General features: G+C 39.2%; 1 protein-coding gene across 12 annotated transcripts in view; it reads right to left on the bottom strand.

Moving 5' to 3' along the window:
- Positions 1-21,403, bottom strand: part of CHRM2 (cholinergic receptor muscarinic 2) — an 800,456-nt gene that overhangs the window by 655,535 nt on the left and 123,518 nt on the right. For 10 of the 12 annotated variants that reach the window (XR_013829693.1, XR_013829694.1, XR_013829695.1 and 7 more), the window contains exon 1: positions 6,277-7,062. The exons of the other annotated variants lie outside the window; for them this stretch is intronic. The gene's annotated coding sequence lies outside the window, so the exon portion shown is untranslated. Of the gene's footprint in view, positions 1-6,276; positions 7,063-21,403 lie in introns of those variants that run through there. 12 annotated transcript variants of the gene reach the window in all.

The raw sequence follows: 21,403 nt of genomic DNA, 5'->3' as shown, positions 1-21,403 counted from the left end.
TTTTCATCTATTCATCCATTAATCCATCAATTCATTAAATACATATACACATACACATACACACACATTCACACACACACAATAAGAGGGAAAGAAAGTATTAGCAAGTATTATGAACAAAAATAAACATGATCCCTATCCTTGAGCAGCTTACAATCTAGTGGAGAAGGAAGATGTTAACCAAATAACCGAATAAATGTAAAATTGCAATGCAGTGATGACATACAAGGATTTCACCTAGCCTCTTCAGGAAGAACTTCTCTTGGAAAGGGACAATGGAACCAAGATTTATTTGACAGATGAATAGAAATTAACAAAGGAAAACCTGGAGAGAAGAATTGTTTAGTCTCAGTCAAAAACCTGAGGATGGAGCATGGACAGTACACAAGAGAGAAATTCAGCCAGTAGATTTGGAATGAAGAAAGCTTGAATGAGGGGATGAAATCAGGTTGAGAGGTCATTAAGCGCCTTTTAAAATTTCATTTTGGTTAACTGAAGGAAGAATTCTGATAATGAATTCAGTTGAGTAGGTTTGAAAAGTACTGAAGTTAAAAAAAATTTCAGGCTTATATCCAGAGAAACCAGGAGACAAAGAAAAGGAACTGGAACTTGCAGGTGTGGAAAGGTGAGCTAGAGTCCTGGAGATCAGGAAGCCCTCAGAAACACTGCAGAAGAGAGTTAGCTGGGGGGCTGCCTGGGGGTTTCTGTCCTACTTTACGTTGTCAAACCACTATAGGATACCCTTGGCCTGGAGGAGTTTTTAGAGCCATAGGGAGGTCAGAGGACTGCAAAAAAGCCCTGCTACTGCAACAACTGCTTTGTCGTAGACCTTGAACCAGCACACACTACATCCAGAGAAGGTCCCTAATCCCTAAATCCACAAGTTTGGAGAAAGTCCTGTGGTTTCTCAGGTGTCTCACTTCCTCTTGAATTATGTTAATTTCAATTGTCACACTTTTCCTGCTTAGGCGTTCAGACCACAAGTTAATTCTTTTTTTAAAAAAAACTTTACTAGAATATTGTCTCTCAGTGAATGGCAATTTTTTTAAAAAAAAGAAACTAATATTATATAACTTCTAAAAATGATTGCTTTTCACAAACAACAAAGGCAAAAATCAACAAATGGGACTACATCAAGCTCAAAAGCTCTGGCATAGCAAAAGAAACAACAAAATGAAAAGACAGCCTACAGAATGAGAGAACATTTTTACAAATCATATATCTGATAAGGGGTTAATATGTAAAGACCTAACACAACTTAATAACCAAAACCAATCTGATTTCAAAATAGGCAGAACTAAATGGACATTTTTCCAAAGATGATATCAAAATGGCCCTTGGGCACGTGAAAAGATGTTCAACATCACTAATCATCAGGGAAATGCAAATAAAAACCACAGTGAGCTATCACCTCACATCTGTTAGAATGGCTGTCATCAAGAAGACAAGAGACAGTAGGAGCTGGTGAAGAGGTAGTGAAAATGAACCCTTATCCACTGTTGGTGGGTAATGTAAATTGGTCCAACCACAATATGGAGGTTCCTCAAAAAATCTAGATCTACCTTACGATCCACAATTCCACTTCTGTGAACATATTCAAAGGAAATGGTAACTGGAATTCAACCATACATGCACCCCTATGTTTATGGCAGCACTATTCACAATAGCCAAGATATGGAAACAACTCAAATGCTCATCAAAGGCTGGATGGATAAAAAAGATGTGGTATATATACACCATGGAATATTATTCAACCATGAGAAAGGAGGATATCCTGCCATTTGCAACAACATGGATGGACCTTGAGGGCATTATGCTGAATGAGATAAGCCAGACATAGAAAGACAAATACTGTATGATAACACTCATATGTGGAATCTTAAAAGGCAAAAATGTAAAAAAAGAAAAAAAAAATTTAGAGCAAAATGGTAGTTACGAGGTGATGGGGTGGGTAAGATTAGGGGATACGAAGTTGTAAAAAATACTAAAATAGCCATAGAAATGTAATGTACAGTTTATTGAACATAGACAATATTGTACTGTATGTTATATCATAAATATTGTTACAATGGCAACCATATTACAATTTTTAAATGTTTCAAAGTAACACAAAGCCTTAGATTTATACAATGTTATATGGCCAATTTATCCAATAAAAAAATAATAAATAACAAATAAATAAAAACCATTGCTTTTGCAAGAGGAAAACAGAGCAGCCCTGAGAGGTAGCTGCTGAGGGTCATCCAGTGCCACCACTAGCTGGGTCTTGGAGCACGGGCAGGCCAGACTCCCATTTCAGCCAAATTACTGGTGACTTCTTGTTGTGCATCTTCAGCGGTTCTGAGCAAGGCCAAAGATGGATACCTTAGTGGCCCTTTATAAGGATGTGACTAGGCTAAGGATGCCTACAAAACTGAGGTATTTATGTTCTCTCTATTCTTCCTAGAAATTATCACAAATTCTTAAAATATTGAATGTACAGAAACTGTCTTTTTTGCCTGTCAGAGAGGTGGTTTTAAATTGACTATTATTGCTTTGACCTAATTGACCTCAATATTTATTCTAGAAAATACCACAATATTTAATCTAGAGAATACTACCTCAGCAAAATGAAATAAACAGAATCAAGAAAGAGAAAGCAAAGTAAAAGAGAAGGAACCAAAGACCAAAGTAGCACACTAAAAAAAAAGTTCTCAGATCAAAGGCTCAGAGAGTAAGATTTATTGGGGGCACAATATAGCTAGTCAGAAGAGACTATTTCAAGTGGACAAATTAAATCATCTAACATGTAAGTGAAGTCACAAGACATAATTAATGTCTAAATTAAAATTGCACGTATCAACCATTCCCATCCAGGTAGACAATCTGTGGTTTTACTTTTAAATTGAAATAGCTGGACAGAAACATCATCGGAAAGAATAACATGATAATTATACAGTAACACACTATAATTTGAAATAGGATATTGATCACTGGGGGGTGATGCACATTTGTTAATGCACTAATGCATCAACATACAAAAGTGGGATGATAGCTCTGGAGTAATTATACAGAAACTGACAGCACATTTATCACTGTTTGTGGTTATTTCATAGCATTGGCATTTCCATGAATTATGGCATGTCATCTCACATGTATACAAATGTTAAATCATTTATGGCAACAACTGATCATTAACTATAGCATATGCTAAAGGGTGACACCTATAAAACATTCAATTAAAGGAATGAATTTGGTGGTTAGATTGTGCAATTAATTTGACAGGCATGCTGCAAGTTTTAAAGGTGACTCATATTTCATTCATTTTTTTGTTCCCATCTATAAAATGTTACTAAGATAAATAAGCATGCTGAGAGTATGAACTATTTTTCAATCCAGAAATAGACTATGTTGTAATACCTGTGTTGGGGAATACTGACTACCTAATCTCTGGGAGAAAAGATCTATCACCTCACTGGCCAAGAGATTTGCTATCCTAGTTTCTGAGCAGCTAGTAAGATTGGTTACTAATTACTCTAGGACTGAAGTAAAGAAAAATAAAATGATGGGGAAAAAAGAGTAACATAAAAAATAAAAATAGGTTTATGCAAAGAACAATCAAACAAAATAGACAATGATCTAAGAAAGAACAGGGGAAAAGAAAAAGAGAATTAAATTTGTAAACAAAAGTCTCATTCAAATTTGATTTAATTCAACAAATATTTAAGGAGCATATACTAAGGACCAATCACCTCGACTATCTTTGCCAAAATCAAGTCTTCACTAAAAGGTTCTTTGACTCATTTCTTCCTTTTCATTTATACCACCACCACTTAAGTTCAAGAACTTAATTTCTTTTTCCAGAATTTTCTTAAGTGGGTCATATAAATTTGCTGTCTCTCAACTCTTGCATTTTCTATGTATCAATGCCAGATTAATATCTCTAAAACTGTCTTTGAAAACATTATTCCTCATTTCAAAAGCTCTCAGTTGCCTACGGGAAAAATTCAACTGGATTCAACTTTTTGTATTGATGGGAAGAATGGTGTAAATGGGGTCAGTAGTTGTAAAGTGGCTCTCAAAAACAAAAAGCCCAAATTTTTACATTAGCTGATTTCCATGGTGTGAATATTTCCACCATAGCTGACTTCAAACTATCATCTGATGTCACTGAACCAGCTGGAATTCTGAGACCAAGTAGTGTACAGTGCAGGGCTGCCAACAGGAATAAATTATTCATTTTATCCTACAGATTGGATGTCAAATGCTTCCCCAAAAGTTGTTAGGCTCAAAACAATTGCACATAGTAAATGCACGTCATAAATAAAACAAAAATTATAAATAACTAAATAAAATGATATAAAATCCCTTATTTTGAAATAAAGAGGGTTTACAACTTTTATTTTCCCCCACTAAGTGCTAAACAAATATTTAAGAAACAAAAGTAAAGAAGAACCACCTGGATGGTCATATGTCTCTGTGGAGTCCTAGGTCACATTCAAAGGCCAAAAAATATTTTTGCATACTCAACCCCTCTGGAGAAATTCCACTCCTCTTCAGTTCTCTCCCAGGTGATTCTGGAAATTGTGAACAGCTTCCAGTGTGTTCTGTGAATTGGCCCTCTTGCCTGCCATACAGTATAAGCCATTTCATGGCCCTGCTTGGCCCTGCTCTCTATGGATCCAGTCCCCCGTCTCTGCCAAGACCAAAAGCAGGAAGTCTGTTGCTGGCACTCTCCAAAAGCACAGCCTCCACACCTGCCCTACTAAGACACTGCAGAGTGCCCATGCCTGCCAACATCTCCACAAGGCTGCCAGTGCCCTACGTCAAGGACTGACATTTGAGCAGAGGGCAACTGTGTCTGATGTCTCAGTCTTGTTATCTGTGCTCAATTCCTTGTCTCTTTTCCTAACCAAAGCTGCTGGCATTGTCTTGTTGCTGTGAAATTTTTGGCATGAACGTTGTAGATGCTTTGCCTTCTCAGTGGTCCAACCCTGTTAATATTTTCTTTGTTTTCCATTGCTGCCCTCTCCTGCAAGCTTTTGACACCAGTCTGTGAGGCTAGTCAGAAGATGTCTAAGTGGAGGAAACCATGTTTCCACAGAATCACCCGTACAACCGATAAACCTGCCTGTGCCCTTCCATTTCCCCTTAGTTGGAGGTTTGCCCAACCAGTGTAAACAGGGGCTCAGGTTTCTGATTTGGCCTGAGGATGGGGACTGGCAAGGCTTTCTGGGCTGCTAGAGAGCTGGAGGGAGGTATCATTCAGGGCTCCCTGGCATTGAGTCTTCTCCCCCCCCACCACCACCCCTGTAGGAGGTGGCCATGCAGATGCTGAACCAGCAAAGCCAAATCAGCATAAGCTCTCCCTTACAATTGTTAGCACCAATGTTTTGGAATAGAAGCACAGGCAGAATGTAGAATAATTTGGCTTCTTTATGAATTCTGGTGTACATTTCCTGTACTAAAATTGTCACAGGCAACTATGTACCCCAGATGAGACTCTAGACAAAGGAAACACTGCACACAAATATACTGCCTTGACTCCTGCTTCCATCAGTATTACAGGCAAAATAAAACAAGAACTTACAGCGCGTTGCTGCGTGGTCTCTTCCCATCATCCGATCCACAGCAGCTGTGTTATGAGAAGGCTGCAGCACCCCCGCAAAGGCAGAATCGGGAATCAAGGGGACATTCCAAGGCATCAATTCCAAGGGTATAAGCACAAGCTAAACCAAGTCCAGAGTCACAGCCTTGTAAGCAGCCAGTGGGATAACCAGCTCAAGGCCCTAGGCAGTTCCTCTGAACTCCTGGCTCAGCCATGCAACCCCTCTAACGGGGAACTGTCCCTCAAACTGGTCGCCACAGACATGTGCTGCTCACGAAACGTCCATGCACCTTCCCCCATGCCGTGCAAACGGGGACCACTTAGCCGACTCTGGCCAATGGACAGTGATGGAAAGGACTTGTGTCCCATCTCAGCCAAAGCATGTAAGAGCTAACGAACAGCCCTCCAGCTTCCTCAACCTCTGCCGCGGTGACTGCAGAGGACACACACTGAGATGTTCTTGCTTCCTGGTGTCTGGGTAGAAGAGGGACATTGTGGCGCCCAGCCCCACCACTGTGGGACTTTGAGTGAACAAACCTTTGTAAAGTCATTAAGATTTGAGGACTCATTTTTCACACTATATCCAAAGTGTCACCGGCAAAGCCCACTGGGGTCCCCGGGGAAAATCAGATGGAATCTAGGTGATGAGGTCTGACCTCTTCCTTTGTGCTTAGCCTCGTTTCACTTGCCTGTAGGGGGTCTGTGTGCAGAGGGCTCGCACCCGCACCTCGGACCGGTGTTCCCAGTGTGAAGGGCTGCGCGACACCTCAGCTCCGTCAGCTCCACGCAGAAGCGCGGCGCACGCACCTCAGCGCAAGATGGCGGGTGGCGGGCCGTGCGCAGAGACGCTGCGCCCGGCACTGCTATCTGGAGCGTGAATAGCGCAGCTGCGCCAGCCCCGCGACAGCTCCGCCCTCTCCCTGCGGACCAGATCCCTATAAAGAAGCTGCGCCAACCATCTGCGTGTGTGGGCTGCGGGGGACAGAGAGCGTGTGCGCTAGAGCTGCGCAGCTCGTACGTCTGCATTGTTTGATCAAAGAATACTGCTTTTCTTTGCTTATGAACTAACTTGGTCTTATTCTATTGGCTTGAACGACACTGGGCAGAAGGATCCTGTCAAGGCCTGACTCGAAAGGGTCACTAACAAAACCTCCTTTTACATCAGAAGATCTTGCCAGTGTCTGCTAATGAACCCATTTCCTTGGCTTGTCTATTCTTTACTTAAGATCCCATCCCTACTTTCTAGTTAATCCTTTGATCTTCCCTTATTTCCTGGGCCATCTGTACTCAGAGTATGAACTTGACTCCCCTTGATGAAACCAAGGGACTCAGGAGGACCAGGAGAGAGCCCCCAAGGCACTGTGTGCAGAGGTAGAGAACATTTTTTTAGGAAGTGTGGTTCCTCTTCTACACCTAAGCATTCCCAGAGAGAACTCTGATTTCAAACCAGAACCTTCATTATATATTTGGAAAAAAAAAACACATTATTTCTGTGTAAAAACTACATTCACAATGACCAACTCTTTGCCAAGCTACATTTGACCACTTTTCCAGAGATAGAACCTCAGATAGAGTATCACAAAATTCTTACCTCTGTGTAACCACCACTAGAATCAGCATTATTATAATAGGAACTAATTGACACTGTTAATACCCCAGCATTTAGAAACAGGAAATGGAATGTTCCCACTTCTACCTAAATGTCATGTGTAAGTTATACTGGACAGATACCTGCGATGAGAAGAAAATAATTATGGATAAAAAAATACCCTGTACTACTCTCTCACCATTTGAAAGGCATATAAAAATATTTATGAGATACATTAAAGAGCTTATTTTTCTAGTGTCCAACTCTAAATGACCATATCCAGTGTTCTCTAGAGTATATTTTTATAACAGTATCAATTTATTATAAAGGTCAATATTTTTTTCTCTTTCAAATTCTTTCAAGTGGATTTTTAAAGTCCATTTTCTAAAGTATTTAAAATTCTAATAAACCACTGCAAAATTACCAGGAAAGTCCTATGGGATTTTTTTCTAAAAACATACCATTTGATGCAACATGAACCTGAGTTACAGTAAAACATCATTAAGAAAAGGTCAGCTCTGAAAAACAAAGAACGAAGAAAAAAACATCAGGCATCTTAGAAACACTAGGGTCAACAGAGTTTATTCATGCAGTCTTTCAGAGTATAAAGCTTGAAGTTCTTAAGTGTTCGTTTTCCAAGGAGATGAAAACACCCATTTTGTGCTAAAGCCGATCTGGTATTCTCTCTTTCTCCCATCATTTTAATGAATAGTCACTTGGTTTGATTTCTTCCTTGGACGCTGTGTCTCTCGAACATGTAAGGAGATTTTCATTGTCAAGACCACTTCTTAGTGATCTTTGCAACCACAAATTCTATTCTGGTATTGAGTGCTCCAATACAGAGATTTGTTGGATGAATAAATGAGTCTTTTCTGGGCCCTTAAAACAGGTCTAAAAGTGAAAAATACTGTCAATTAGGTCACTTGTCTGCAAAGGACCACTAACTGGTTTGATGTTTTTTCCAATGAGTTTTCCAAACAGACTAGCTATTCCATTAATGAGCTGGCTTGGGTGGAGTTTTCACCTGACACTTCATCCTCAACTTTCTACCAAGAATGGGTCAGGGTCAAGGGATAGAACATTCTATTTGTAGGCTGTGCCTGGGTGTAGAGCGCTCTCTGCAATGAGCCTGGCTAAGTGTGTCCTTTATTCTTGGCCAGCTTTCGTTGATGCCACATTTGGTAGATGGTTCCTCTTGCAGCAGCCTTCCCAACCCAGAAGAACTCTAGATTTTGAGGTCATTGCTTTCTTGTTCTTGCTCCTCCCTGGCTTGTTTGCTTTCTCACAGAGGCATGATACTCCTGCGTGCACTTAGGAGGAAAGGGGCAATGCTCACATATTTTGAGAACACAGATCTATTTCTAGCTTGGATTAAAGCTGCCCTGCCTACAAACCCAGACAAGATCACTATTCACATTGCAGTTTGGGCCCAAAGCCCCAGCTAATTACCTAGGTTTCCTTGTCCTGGTTTTATCCTTCATGCACATTTTTTTTTCTCAGAAGCCTCACAGAAGTAGCAGCTATTGTATAATAGTGTGTACAAACCTCTGGGATTCTGTCATTTCTCTTTTTATCTAGAAAATTCTATTTCCACAACACTCCCCTTAACATAGCTTAGATCTGCTTCACTTCTGACAACTTAGCAGCATTGCTTCATATCTACACAAACCAACAAAAACAGTTATAAAGAAGCATAACAGTTGAAGATCTTAGTCACCATTTTGACTGTCCCAGCCCCTTGTTAAAAAGAAAAGGGAATATTACAAGTCAAAATATGGTAATTTTAGTATTTATTCATTATAAGTTTTACAATAGATGATAAGATACCTGGAAATTTTTATCTAGTTTAAAAATATGAGAAATAGTGTTTGTCATATTTTTTTTTTACTATATGCAGGTCAATATTGTCCATGATGGAAGATCAGCCTGAAGGACACTGTCACACCTATCTCAGCAAGGAGACATGGGGGAATTATTTTTTTTAACCTCTGCTTAGCATACCCTCTGAATGGCCATGGTAATGTTTCAGTATTGTTTCTGAATTGACATCACCTGGTCAATGACCAATTAGGAGTACCTAAATGGCAATTGCTAAATCACCATGGCCAGATAAACACACACAGAAAGGTCCTTTTTGGGCATTTTACACTGCAAAGACCCTCTTAGCACTGGAAAGTAGATTTGTGTAGAAAGGCCCCTGAGCCTACTTTGGCCGACTGTGGGGTCAATAGGAAACACACCTAAGCAATGGAGAAAAGAGCAGCAGATTCTCAAGGGGAGATCGTTGCAGCAAAATCCTGTCTCTTCTCTCCATCTGCAGAAGCCAACAGCAATTGTACCTTCCATCTGTAGCCTAAAATCCACTTCCCTGTTGCCACTTTGTAAAGGTACTAGGTATGGAACCAATCCCAATCCTTTAAATAGAGAGTTGGGAGAATGAGTGGGTTGGTACATGGGAATTAGATCAGAACACGGATTCTAACCCAGAGTCTGCCACTTACCATCTGTGTTACCACAGGTGAACTGCCTAACCTCCTAAGCTTCAGTCGTTTCATACATAAAATGGGTACACTCTGGATCTCTTAACTAGCTTTCAGAGATGTTATAAGGATTAAAGCTCTGATTCTCAAGCTTTAGCATGCATCAGAATCACTTGAAGGACTTGTTATAACATAGAGGGCTGGGCCCCAGAGTTTCTGATTTAGTAGGTTTGGGCTGGTGGTTGGGCAAGAATTTGCATTCCTGACAAGTTTCCAGATGCCACTGATGCTGCTGGTCCGAAGGTCACAGGCTGAGAACCACTGAATTAAAGGAAAAGAGATAGACCTTCTGTATAAGACAAACCCCAGCATCTGTGCTTCAAGTCCTATCTTTCCCTGCCTTCTCAAATTTCTATCATTCTAAAAATCCCTGTCCCCTTCCCAGTGAATCATCACTGTTTCCTCAGAGCTAGCCCTTAGGCTGACCCCATGTTAGGCATTCGATTTAAAAAAAAAAAAAATCAATGAAATGAAGTAATATATTTTAAAGTGTTTAGAAATAGTAAATCAGTATATATACATGGGGACACGTGTTAATCATTGAGTAGACTATTCTGAAACAAAGATAGCCAAAAGTAGAGTGAGCCACGTGGGGCAATCATGACCCATGAGGTCCTTCAAGTATCCAACTGTCTTCCAATTTGTTGCTCCACCATCTTTTGGGAGTGTTGTCTTCATCTACATGGTTAAAAACAGTTCACCACTATGCCCGTAAAAACAGTTCACAACTATGACCATATTCCAGGCCCACTGCAAAGGGAAGAAGAAATTTGGGCAAGGGAGAGGACCCATCCCTTCAGACATCCACTGGTCTACATTTTGACACATTACCAACTATAGCTGCAAGGGAGGCTGAGAAATGTAATCTTCATATGGTCATTCATGTGTCCACTTATTACTAAAAGATAAAAAGAAAAATGTATACTAACAGTAGAAATATCCATAGGAGATCTTTTTGGCCACCCAAGTATCTAGGTAAACCCATCATCCTGCACATAAAACACTCTCAACTCTCCTCCCACAAATTTACACCCTAAAGATGCATCTTGTTCTGGCCTCCAGCTCAAAGGCCAGGATCTCTGACTTGTGCACAAGAATATGAAAAAGAAATTCCAAGAAGCGCAGCTCATATTTAAGAATATTATCTTGAACTTGCACATTTCACTTTTCACATTCCATTGGCCCAAATGTAGTCAAGCTCTCCTACAAAGAAGGCCAGAAAATACAGTTTCCAGCTGGGGGGTGGGGGTCATGTATTCTGCTATTCTGCTAACTCCTAGGTTTTTTGTTTTGTTTTGTTTGCAGTACGCAGGCCTCTCGCTGCTGTGGCCTCTCCCGTTGCGGAGCACAGGCTCCGGACACGCAGGCTCAGCGGCCATGGCTCACGGGCCCAGCCGCTCCGCGGCATGTGGGATCTTCCCGGACCAGGGCACGAACCCGTGTCCCTGGCATCGGCAGGCAGACTCTCAACCACTGCACCACCAGGGAAGCCCTAACTCCTAGGTTTTTGACTGAATTGTTCTTATAAAGCAATTTGAAGAAGACCTAATTTCCAAAAGGAAACTTAATTGCAGTTAATTTCTGTACAGATATGTAACATTCATTTTTTATCTCTCACATTGCCTTGCTCATTATGGATGTTTAATAACTCTTTGCTGAATTGTCATTTTCTAAATATAAAAATTAATAGCAGGAAACTGGGTGTGTAGACCAGAACAGTGTCATACTTTTGAAATAATTCACCAATTAGTTTAATATGTCCAATGTGTCACATTATTTCTTGATCATTATGTAGATAAAACAACCAGTTAAGTTAGTTAAATTTTTAACACGATCAGATTTTTAGTGAGTACTATTGTGAATAGAGTCTTTCAAGATATATAAGAAGGGGAAAAAAGGTGTTGTAATACCATTAACTCTACTAATGCCACTTTTGCAATTCAAATTAAAAAAACAGAAGGGCCAGAATTTATTTGTTTTCTTATGATCTGCCACATAAATACACACAGACAATATCTACCAGTAGGCAGAAATAGTTATCAATTATTAAACATCCATGCTGATTTGTGTGTTATTTTCTATGCCTCCCAATAATTCTACAAAGGTGGTCCTTTGTCCTTATTCTTAAAATAACAAATTAAAATTCAGAGAGCTTAAAAAATAATAATAATACAATAAAATTCAGAGGCACTGATATCCCATGTGTTTTGTAACATCAAGAACTGATTTGCTGAGTGTTTAATGATTGAGTGGATAGTATAATAGGTGCAGCCTCACCTAAGCACACATTTGGGGCAATAAAGACTTGTATAAAATAAGCCATTTTTCTCTTATTTAATTGTATGATGCATAGGTCTGACAACTTTGATTATTATTGAGAAAGAGTTCTGTCATGGTATTATGCTTCCCAGATTTTAATTCTACTTTTCTTTACAACTGGGGACATTTACATGAAAACAAGACTTTGTTTCCAAAGAGGTTAGCTGTTTACGTATTGCCTGAAGTCACGATTCTCCCTTTGGGTATGACAATTACTTCCATTATAACCAGTTGAGAAATGAAATATAAAAGCAAAATTGTTTCTAAATTAATGGCTTTTAAAAGTTTTCCAGGGAGCTGTCAGACAACTCTAAACATTTTTATGTTCCATATCAATTTCCAAAATAGAAAAATGGTAAAACTATACTGAAAGGAAAGTAAATGGGAACCACTGTAAATAAATTAAATTTTGCCATCTAGACAGAAACAGATTTCTAAATTACAGAATAGAATTTAAAGTAGGATTTATGGTAATAATTGTAGCAGATATTGTTTTACACAAGCAAGGGTCTGTTTCCAACTTGGACAGCACCTCCAACTGAGATGTCCTTTCACATGAGGTCGTTATCATCGAGGCCATAGGTCCCATGACTAAGCTGATGTGAGATGAAGATTTACATACTCAACACACAAAGGAATCACAATTGATCAAAGTATACTCACACGAGCGTACACACACACTTGCACCTTCGTGATCGAGGCTCCTCTGCCTTACAACTGTAGAGGACTAAGTGTCCTCTGCCTTTCGTAAAGTACCTAATGTTCAGAGTGGGTGGCATTTAATAGTTCTCAAGGGATATTATTTGGAGAATGGGAATGCTCTTGAACCATTTACAATCATTAGGGCTGAGTGCATACGTATGCTTTGTACCCGAGCCCACACTTCAGAGATCACTTTGTCACGACTGACCTCACCCCAGTCTAAGCATGTGTGTACACCTTCAAATTCTGTTGTTGTCGTTGCTATAAGTAATAATCCTGTGCGTGTTTAATGAATGGGGAATTGTGAATGCTAATGCTATAAGAGCCAGATCAACAAGAAAACAGATCCATGAATAGAGAACAGATAGGATGCAGGTGTTGAAGAAAAAGAAACTAGCAGGGATCTGGGTTAACCAAGAACTGATATATGATCCTGGCACTGTGGTCTATGCACCCTGTCCTAGACTCACAGATCAGAAGGCTCCCAAAGAGCCTGAATGTGAAGGTACAGAAACTAAAGCTCAATAGGAAAAGGCATAAGGTTAAGGATAATTATTAACTCAATGGAGGTGTAGGTGATTCATATTTTATGTTTAATAATTATACTAACAATCATAATCTTTATGAATTGACGATGAGTTGTGACAAGCTAAACAATGATTTATGGTGATAAATAAATTATGCAAAAATTGGAACAGAATTCTGAAAGAATGACTGGCATGTATAAAAACCAGAAGAGGGAGTAAATTTCAAGCTCTGAGCCTCCGCCATAAACCATGACAGAGGAAGGATTTTGTGTCCTCAGTGCTTGGCATAGCCTCTGACACATGCTGTCTCCAGTAATCTTGGTGACATACATAAGCAGGCTGAGTATGTGATCACTCGCATGACTCATGAGAAATAGTGTCACTTACAGAGTTGAGAAATCAGAATAAGTTCTCCTTTTCTTGAAAGTGGAACCTGACAGACCAGCAGTGAAAATGGGAAAATACTAAAAGCACCCCTCGTGTTTTTGAATCTCCTATTGGCCCAACTTGGAATTCTCAGCTAGGGATGTGGCTCCAGGAGACATTCGACATTGTTGTGACTGGAATAGGGGGTAGGGTGCATTTAGTGGGTAGAAGACAAGGACGCTGCTAAGTGTTCTGCAATGCACAGGACAACCCTCCCCCCACCCCCCGAAGAAGTAACAAGCCCAAAATGTCAATAGTGCCAGGTTTGGGAAATACTGACTCAATTTGACTCAAATGCACTCCTCTGCTCTTTCTGGCAAACTCCTATCCATCCTTCAAAGTCCAGCTCACCTGTTTCCTCTTACCTGGAGCTTAATTGAACTACTCTTCTCCATACCTCTTAAGAGAATTAACTGCCTCTTCACCTGGGATTCCTTTTCCCAAAGTACATTTTACCTATCTCTAGCACTGAACTTATCACACAGCATTGTTATTTGTAATTGTAGTTATGTATCACTTCAGCTAAACTGAAATATAAAAATAGCTACTATGAATTAAGCATAGGTCATATAACTAGAAAGTAGCAGAACTAACATCCAAACTAGAGGTCAATCCCACTGTGATATGTGCCCTTCAAGTACAAAGATAAAAAGTATCAGGGGGAGAGTAACCACCTTTGCACTTTTGAATCAGAGAAGGTGGAAAGATTCACGGCCAGTCTGTAGACCCACCCACTAAGATGAGCAGGGATAAGGGAAACAAGCCTATATGTGAAGACTGACAGTGGATGCCCTGGGGATAGTCAAGCAGAGTGTCCAAGTGGTATAGAAATATTTGGTCAAAATCCAAGCAAACAAGAATAAGTAAGTATAAATGATGTAGTCATTAAATAAATGAATGGAATGAAAAGATGGATAAACATGATTGTAGTCAAGTGTCCTAGCATGTACCACAAACCCCACAATAGGCCATCTAGGGGGTGATGCTCACTCTGAAGTGCAGGGAGACAGAATATCTAGGGATGGGAAGCCTGTCCTCACTCTGTGATTCAAGAACAGGTTCTGAAGAGTGTCTGGGAGAAGTGATGCAAGGCCCTGGACCAGGCGGAGGCAGCAGTGCAGGCTGCTCACCAAAGCAGACCTAATGATGTGAGCCGAGGGATGGGTGACAGGACAAGGGGGCAGGCACTGAGTCTGGGAAACAATGGGAGACCTGGTAGCAATTTTGAATGAAATGCCAGGGAGGGAGAGTAATCGGGAATTGCCTGATAATTAAGCTGAAGGCTGGGATGCTGGAACCACCTGGATCCATGTGAGGCCATGCAGTGGGAACCGGGAGCAGGGCTGAGCCCACAGGGGACTCTAGCTCTGTGGGACAGAGATGATAAAACCTGCAGCCAGGTCAGGCCGATGAGAATCTTGCCTCTGGACTGGAAGTTGTATGATCAGTCTTGGTTTCCAAGTCAGAGCCCTCAAATCATTTAGAGAAAAATATTATATTACAGATAGATACAGATTATATTATAGAAAAAAATTGAAGAGCATGAGGGGAAAAATTAATTAAATGTGGGAAGATGTTAACACTTCCCCAAATGCAATAAATTTTTTGTACTCTTTGGGAAAATTTTCTCAAAATTTGAAATTACTTCAAAGTCCTCTGAGACCTCCTCCCACGCGGGATGGGAAGGGTGCTGTCCTCTGTAAGCTTTCAGCCAGGATGGGCACTTCATGAGCATCTCACCCAGTGGGTTGACCAGATTGATGGCGTGGTGGCTCAGTGGTGGCCCCGCCATCTGAGAGGATCTGAAATTCCCTCCCTGTCTGGCTATTTCCTCAGAACCAAGCAGGTAACAGACTCCCGTTTCTATCATAACGACACAAGTTGTTCCCATTAAATTACGTGATGGACACTGCATTAACCAGAAGGCTATTTACCCAGAGAAAAACAAAACCATCCAGTGGTCCTCACCAAATAATCCCTTCCCTAATCTCCCAGCAAGAATCTTCCTCAAAATCTTTTCTTTAAATTCCTACTGTGAATTAGCTCTGTGAGCTTGAAAATACAGAGTGTGAACAATTCCATTCCATGTGACATTAGGGGCACTTCCAAGGTAAGAACCTCTCTGTGCCCATGCGTTTCTAAGCACAGTAAACAAGCTGGCCTCCTATACAGAAGACCGAGTCTGTCTATTTCTCATATGGCCTGGAAACTCCACTTGTATTAGGATATTAGCTGTGGATGCTCTTTTGTTAATTCTCTCATCTGATATGTTTCCAGCCAACTCTAAGTAGAAAGGAGGAAAAAGCTGATTACACATAGCCAGTAGCTAGAATCATTTAAGCTCAATTAATAGGGTCTATAAATAACTTTGTCCTTCCTAAAAACAAAGAAAAGGGATTGTGAGGTTAGCAAACAGCCAGAGGAATGGCCTATTTCCCTCTTCAGGTTAGGTTGTCAGAACTTGAAGAAATCTCAAATTAGTTTCAGGGAAAATGTAACAACCCAGTGTCATATGCTACATGCAGAATGGATGCAATAAAGGCCTATTAACTAAAATTCCAATACCAACCCTTTACCAACACACTTGTCAGTCCTTCTTTCTGTAGCTACTAATATTGTATTATTTAGTTTTAATGTGATTTTTTAATCCAGTGGATTAGATCTTAGGCTTTGTTGAAGCCATTGATTTTCCTACTTTGAATAATTTGTAAACCCTAAAATAAAAGAGGATTTCAGGATTTCTCATGGAAATACCAGATGTCCTTGAACCTGACACCATTCAATTGATTGATTTTAAGAAGCCCTATTATTTTATGTACCAACCAGAAAGAAAATCCCTGCCGATTAAACGATGACACATGTAAAATCACTTTGAATTTTACCACATGGAAATTAAGGAAGTTCTTTAAGGTGTATTTAACACAGATGTTTATTACTGTTGTACATACATATAAATAAAGCACACATGAAATATACTGGTTCACGTATATTCCTAAAACTTCTTTGCGTTCAGAGTCTGGTTCTTTTGTGATGACCTTTGAACTCAGAATTATTAATGTCCACATTTTTCCATAGAGTACCGCTGATGCAGTATTTCTTTTTCTTATTTTTTCATTTTTTTAATTTAACATCTTTATTGGAGTATAATTGCTTTACAATCGTGTGTTAGTTTCTGCTTTATAACAAAGTGAATCAGTTATGCATATACATATGTTCCCATATCTCTTCCCTCTTGCATCTCCCTCCCTCCCACCCTCCCTATCCCACCCCTCTAGGTGGTCACAAAACACCGAGCTGATCTCCCTGTGCTATGCGGCTGCTTCCCACTAACTATCTATTTTAGGTTTGGTAGTGTATATATGTCCATGCCACTCTCTCACTTTGTCACAGCTTCCCCTTCCCCCTCCCCATATCCTCAAGTCCATTCTCTAGTAGGTCTGTGTCTTTATTCCCATCTTACCCCTAGGTTCTTCATGACCTTTTTTTTTTTTCTTCCATATATATGTGTTAGCATACGGTATTTGATTTTCTCTTTCTGACTTACTTCACTCTGTATGACAGACTCTAGGTCCATCCACCTCACTACAAATAACTCAATTTCGTTTTCTTTTTATGGCTGAGTAATATTCCATTGTATATGTGTGCCACATCTTCTTTATCCATTCATCTGATGATGGACACTTAGGTTGCTTCCATCTCCTGGCTATTGTAAATAGAGCTGCAGTGAACTACCATATGACCCAGCAATCCCACTGCTGGGCATATACCCTGAGAAAATCATAATTCAAAAAGAGTCATGTACCAAAATGTTTATTGCAGCTCGGTGCTTTGTGACCACCTAGAGGGGTGGGTTAGGGAGGGTGGGAGTGAGACCCAAGAGGGAGGGGATATGGGGATATACGTATTCGTATAGCTGGCTCACTTTATTATATAGCAGCAACTAACACACGAAGTGAAGAGTAGCATTGACATATATACACTACCAAATGTAAAATAGATTACTAGTGGGAAGCAGCCGCATAGCACAGGTAGATCAGCTCGGTGCTTTTTGTCCCCCTACAGGGGTGGGGTAGGGAGGGTGGGAGGGAGACACGAGGGAGGGCATATGGGGATATGTGTATACATATAGCTGACTCACTTTGTTATACAGCAGAAACTAACACACCATTGTAAAGCAATTATACTCCAATAAAGATGTTAAGATTAAAAAAAAATCCTCCTAGAGTAAACACACGGAGAACTCATATCTAAATCCTGCAAGGCTGCCTAAGTTCTAATTTTATCCTCTTCTACTACCTACACTACTTTTTAAAGTGGGGTCAGGGGTATTATTTTAGTTTATGTGCAAACTGTAATTCCAATATGAAATCAAGTGAAGCCATTTAAAAATCAAAGTTGATGTTAACAAGATGATCTATTTCATCGCCCCCAAAAGCAGCTAATGAATCACTGTGAATTTATTGTGGTAGAAAGACAGTGACTGCTGGCAATTACACTGATGAGCAGAAATCCTCACAAGTGGGTACTTTAAAGCAATTATTTTCCATTTGGTTCTAAAAAAGCCTCTGAGTACAACTAAGCTTTGATTACCTGGCATCTGAAAATATACGTTCTCAGAGGGGTATTTGCGATGATTATTTTAGTGGAAAGAAAGTAAACAGCTAAATTTGTGAAAGCTCAGTTGTGAGCCTCTTTAAAGTTTCAAATATGAATCGTGCAAAAGATGGAGTTCTGACTTAATAGACTAGTACAGTACTGTTACATGATGTTCCCAACTAGAAAGAGTGAAGAATTGATTGGGCTCCTGAGGGTCAAAAAGCTGTTTGAAATGCATTCTCTCAAGAGCAAACGTCTTCAAACTCAAAAGCCAATGGCATTTTTGCTCACAGACTCTCCAACCCCAAGCCCAAAACTTATTCCTCCATTTTTTCTTCTTGGCCCCAGGTTCATGAAGAATGTTGTAGCAAAAACTGACAGACAGCAGAGGTCGCTGGAACAATCATTGATTCCTCCAAGAGAGGGAGGCCAAAGGCCATCCAAAGAGGGAATCAGGTAGAGAGAGCTTTTATTTTTCACGTATAGAAAGGCTGGGTGTTCTTATAAAGGGGTATTATGCCCCTTTCTGTCTAATTCAAATTCATTGGTGTACAGTAGAAGCCAAAAGGCCACTTTTAAAAAGGAGCGAGGAATGTGGACCAACCCAAGGTTAAAGACCATAAGAAACAAGTATTCAAATTTGTAAACTCAGCTTATTACTCCAGGTCCGGAGATGGTGAACACAAATACAGATGAACATGATCAACGTTTTCACTTGACTTCTCCCAAAATGGGGGAAATATTAAGGAAAATGCTGATGATGGAGTTCAATAGCTGAGATGAAGACAAGAAAAGGGGAGGTGTACTGGATTGTGTAACCAGTAGTTACCAAAACCACAATCAACATTTTCATAACCTTTCATATTTGCCAGGCACATCATGGTTTAATGCAGTGCCAACAAGACCATTTGGCCTGTGATGCTGGACCTACAAAAGGGGTCACTTGCCCAAGTTCCCACAATGAACAAATTGTGGAGCTTGGACTAGCTACCAAGTGTTTATTTCCCTGTACTTCATTGTCAATATGAAAACAATATGTGTTCATTTTGGAGAAAGTAGAAAAAATACTGAAACTATTTAAAAAATCAAACTGCAATTCATAGAGAAATTGTTAACATGCTTTAATTTCTCGATATTTCTACATATTGCTTTGCCTACTTAATACCACTCTGTGTTTCTCTTTAAAATGTTTTTATAAGCATTTTCCATATTCTTAAAAACTACACATGAACATCCTGTGTAATATCTGCACAGAATTTAAAAAATACTATTTCTTACTTTCCAGTTCCTTACGGCTGAGCATTTAGAAAGTTTTAATTTTTCACTGCTATAAATTATCTTACAAAAACATCAGCAATAGAATTTCTGGCCTTAAAGACATGAACAACTTTCAAACTCTACACATATTCCCAAATTACCTTCTTGAACAGCTAAAATAATTTGTACTCTCAGCAGTGTCTGAAGTGCCCACCGCATGATACTTGCCAACATTGGGAATTCCCTTTAAGAACAATTTTGTATATTTAATTAATGCAATTTATATCTCATTTTTATTTGTAAGCTTTGACTATGACATAACCCAAATACTTTTCTAACGCCTACTAATTATTGCATTTTTTCTTTGGTGAAGTAAGCATACATGGTCTTTGTCCATTTATTTATAGGAACCTCAGGTTTTTTTCTCATTGATTTTTAAGACCATGTCCATCATGCTTAGTGCTGGAACCCTAGCATTGTATGGGATGAAATAAAAATTAATTGAATTACTTCTTTATAAATCAATATTATTAAGTATTTTTATATTAGTCACAATGATTTTTCTTTGCCATCTTTTAGTTTAATGTGCACAGTTTAAACTTTTGAAAGTAGGTGAATCTGTATTTTCTTCTGCAAATTCTTCCATTTGTTTTAAGTATAAAAGGTCTTACCAAAAGTAGAGCTCAGATAAACTCTCAGAGTTTCCTTCTAGGAATTTTATGGCTTGATATTTATAAGTTAATAATGAACTGGAATTTATTTTAGTATGGGATAAGAGTTGAAGACAACATTTTTATTTAAAAGTAAATGACCTAAACCCACTTATTAAATAACCCTTCTCTTTCCTAAAGATTTCTTAATATATCATTTTCATACGTCTAATTCATATATGCACCAAAACATCTTTTGTAGTATTGTTCTGTTTCTTTGATTCTTCTGAAGATGTTTGTGATTGTATCACATTGAATAATGTGATACAGCTTTATACTGATTTAATATCTTACAGCAATAATTTAAATCATCTTTTCACATTAAATAATATATTCTTATCTGTATATATTCCCACATAATTTTAAAAATATATTTTAAATAGGGCTTCCCTGGTGGTGCAGTGGTTGAGAGTCCACCTGCCGATGCAGGGGACACGGGTTCGTGCCCCAGTCCGGGAAGATCCCACATGCCGCGGAGCAGCTGGGCCCGTGAGCCATGGCCGCTGAGCCTGTGCGTCCGGAGCCTGTGCTCCGCAATGGGAGAGGCCACAACAGTGAGAGGGACGCGTACCGCAGAAAAAAAAAAAAAAAAAATATATATATATATATATATATATATAAATAAATAATAAAAGTTACAATTTTTATTAGAGAAATATATGCACATATTTTTTAAAAGATGGAAACAAGGAATATGCACAGTCATCTCCCAATTGACTCTCTCCACCCCTATTCTTTGTTCCTATAAGAAACTAGGTTTCACTCTTTTAAGAGTTTATGTTTTAAATTCATCTGGTAATTACCTCCAAGACTCTAAATCATACGCTAATATATTTTAAAATTTATCTATTTCAAACATTACCTTCTTCCAACTAAACAAGACAAGATTTGAGTACATAGTTCTGTAAATCCCTCCCTGATTCTTTCTACTATAGTTAATCCACTATTACACTTCATCTCTGTTACCTTTGGAACTTTAAATCAAGTATTTTAATATTCATTTCTTATTCAAACAATTAGAGATTTTCTCTGGATTTCTTACTTCACACAGTAAAGTGTTTATTGTCCCTGTCTATTTCATCACCGATCTTTTCTGCCACTACTTCCCAACTTCTTTCATCCACACATTTATTTTAGATTGCCTAGTTTGA

The sequence above is a fragment of the Stenella coeruleoalba genome (assembly GCF_951394435.1).
Source record: "Stenella coeruleoalba genome assembly, chromosome: 9".
Lineage (NCBI taxonomy): Eukaryota > Metazoa > Chordata > Mammalia > Artiodactyla > Delphinidae > Stenella > Stenella coeruleoalba.
Note: the sequence above shows the minus strand (reverse complement) of the source record. Positions and strands in the feature narration are given on the sequence as shown.